General features: G+C 39.0%; 1 long non-coding RNA gene across 1 annotated transcript; it reads left to right on the top strand.

Annotated features, from left to right (window-relative positions):
* Positions 1 to 807: 807 nt before the first annotated feature.
* LOC309505141 lies at positions 808 to 1,995 on the top strand. The gene is made up of 3 exons (XR_014208321.1): positions 808 to 914; positions 1,481 to 1,618; positions 1,874 to 1,995. It is a non-coding gene; the product is annotated as an uncharacterized lncRNA (long non-coding RNA).
* Positions 1,996 to 3,370: the final 1,375 nt, after the last annotated feature.

Raw genomic sequence — 3,370 nt, 5'->3', positions numbered from 1 at the left:
ACAATTGTAAAGCTGTTAAGACATACAGGCTGTTGAAAAAGATAACTTGTGTTTTAGATGTATGATTTTGATACAAAATTTTGATTTCAGTGTTTTTATGGCTCTGTATTCCCCTATTGTTAACTCAATAAAAAATGTTTCAGCCTAAATTCTATCTGTTCATCATCAATATATATATATATATATATAAAAAGTGGCGTTGATATAAGAATGGCTGTATTCCCTAGTTGCTTGAAACATTGTTGTTAGTCATAATTACTTGGATCCGCATCGCAAGTCAATCAGCAATTGTAATTCAGTTTCCATTTCTAGACATGCCCCTGTGTCTGTGTATGCTGTGTCTCTTCATATTCTACGCAGATTTATGCCAGTAGAGATCCACTTCCTGTAGAGTTTAGGTGTAAGAGGTTATTCATAACAACAACTTGTAAACGTGGAATTTTCTGAGAGCTCCGACTTGTACCATGTGATCGCTGTACCACCTGACCATTTTGTCATTGATAGTGTTGTAATAGAAACACTCAATCTTCTAATTATGTCATCTGGGTGACCTCAGTGCTCCACTCCTCCAAACCTAATCAAACACACCTGAACAAGCTAATCAAGGTCTTCAAGATTAGGCTACTAGAAAGCTACACGCAGGTGAGTTTCATCAGGGTTGGAGTTACCCAGACTTCCTTGGATCTATAAATCTTTGGACAGCACTTTATGTTAAGGGATTCAGCAACACATGTTTTCAGTGTAGTTTTGTGTGCCTCGCTGTTCCTACTGATTGACTAATTAAGCGCGTTTTCCAGTAGAGTTGATTGTGAGATCACAGGTCGAGAGGATGACAGCTCGAGTGTACTGCTCGTTGAGTGTTGTTTTATTGTGTCTGTCTGCATGTTTGAGCACAAACCATGCTGGAGGCATAGGTGAGAAGATCTTTTAGCTTCATTACACCACCCGAAGAAATGCATAAAATAATGCCTTACAAAATATGATGTACAGTACAATTAGTTGTAATAGTAAACTTATGAACAACATATTGATGGATGTCTTCTTTCTGCATTGTGCTTCTATAACACACCTCACCAGTAGTGGGGTAGGTTGTAATGGCACTGTGTCTTTGAAACTAATTGTCAGTTTAGTTATAAATGGTATTTCTACTTGATTTGAAGCTGATAAATGTATGAATATTTTCAAGTTTGAGACGCACACTGCGAAACCCCTGACTTATAAATACTGAAACTATTATAACAACACTCATGTGGTGTCTGGTAAAGCTGATGGTCGTGCTGTGGAGGATGTACTTGTGATCGAGACTGCTCTGGAGGACATTGTTAATTAAACTGAACTAAATGTGAAACTATAAAGTAGAAAGACTGAACTAGTATTTTCTTGTAAAGCCTACTCTGATCTTTGACTAAATGCTTTTTTCATATCACTGAATGCTGAAAGTCTGATTACTGTATGTTTCTGTCATGTGTCTCTATCACAGAAAAGCCAGGACAGTGTCCAAGCACAAAATCTGGAGGAGGAAAGTGTGCTGAGTTGTGTTCCTGTGATAGTGACTGTCCGAAACATGAGAAATGCTGCAGCAATGGATGTGGACGTCAGTGTATGGCTCCATTTACAGGTATTTATGTTCTATTAGTGTTTGAGTCAGCCTTCTCGTTATTTCAGTTGGACTTATTTTATCGTTCACCGTCAAACGTATAGCCTATAGCACAGTTTAAAGCACAGGGTTGCTTTACAAATTTAATAGATGAATAATACTTAAAATACAATTCTTTCTGTAAGTACAACTTGCTGGTCATGCTTTGCGTGTTTTGTGCTGTACATCGAAGACTGAATGTTGCTAAACGGGCTGACTATATCTGAATCCATGCAGTGAAGCCTGCAGTGTGTGCCGAAAACTGTCAACAAACTCACCCTGATGCCCCATGTTCTGGCCCTACGGGGGGTCTTCCAGAGCCTGTAGTGAAGTCTGCAGCTGATCCAGAAAAGCCTGCAGTATGTGCTGAAAGCTGCCAAAAAACTCATCCTGATGCCCCATGTTCTGGCCCTAAGGGGGGTCCTCCAGTGATGCCTGCGTCTGAACCAGAAAAGCCTGCATTATGTGCTGAAAACTGCCAAAAAAACTCACCCTGATGGCCAATTTCCTGGCCCTAAGAGGGGGGTCCTCCTGGTCATAAAGAATGTGGCCATGCATGCAGTTAACGGTGTTGATTTTTACCACTGATGTATGGGATGTTTTTCCTGTTTAACAAATAAATCTCATACTTTAAGTCTCTAATCTTTTCTTTTTTTCTATTAATTTGCCTGAAGAGTTTCATCTTGTATTGCAGCAGCTGTTGCCCAAGTGGTTCACAATAACTAAACACAAATAACAGTACAGAGAAAAATGACATAGACAAGGAAATTATCAAAGATGAAACACCCATCATGAAGATGCTCAGGAAGTCTGAAAAGATGTGCTTTTAACATGGCCTTAAATTTCAGTAGTGACTTTACTGACAAATACACACAGGGTTTGCATAAACACAGTTGGTAATGTCTAAAGTGAACGAAAACAGTTGGGAGAAAATCTCAAAGTGACAGCACCCAGACATGGGCAGTATTTCAATTAAATGTATTTTAAATACGTATTTAATTACTTTAGTGTATTTTGCAGGTGTGGAAAAAATAAAATGTAGTTTGTAAAAAAATATTTTGAGGGAGTGTATTTAGAGTATTTCAAATACTTAAAAAAAATCACCATATGCTTATCACCATAGTAAATGTTTTTGCCATATTTTCGGTCTGATGTTGGCAATGGCAATGTCCAGGACTCCAGGTTAGATGCACGAAAATCACGTGACACCCTGTAGACCCGGCTCCCTCCAAGAAGTGAATGAGTTTTGAACACAGGAGAAGAAGTGGCGCTGCTCCTCTTAAAAACGGCATTAAAGGGTTGGTTCACCCAAAAATGAAAATTCTGTCAGTAATTACTCACCCTCATGTTGTTCCAACCCCGTAAGACCTTCGTTCATCTTCGGAACACAAATTAAGATATTTTTGATTAAATCTGAGAGCTGTCTCACTCCTCCATAGGCTTCTAAGACATTATAACTTGCTGGCCCAGAAAATGCATTAAAGACATCGTTAATGTAGTCCAAGTGACTACAGTGGCTCAATCTTAAGTTTATAAAGCGACGAGAATACTTTTTGTGCACAAAAAAAAAAAAAAAAAAAAAGACTTTATTCCATTTTTCATTTCCTTCTCTCTGGGCTTTGAGTCTTTTCACGTAGTGTAACTGCGCAGCGCGTCTGTGTTGTACGTTACACGTAGGCTCAGTATTGGCCGACGCTGGTCATGTGTGTGATGCGTGTGACGCTACGCTAAAAC

The sequence above is a fragment of the Leuciscus leuciscus genome (genome assembly GCF_965113295.1).
Source record: "Leuciscus leuciscus genome assembly, chromosome: 8".
Lineage (NCBI taxonomy): Eukaryota > Metazoa > Chordata > Actinopteri > Cypriniformes > Leuciscidae > Leuciscus > Leuciscus leuciscus.
This window is presented reverse-complemented; position numbering and strand designations above follow the sequence as displayed.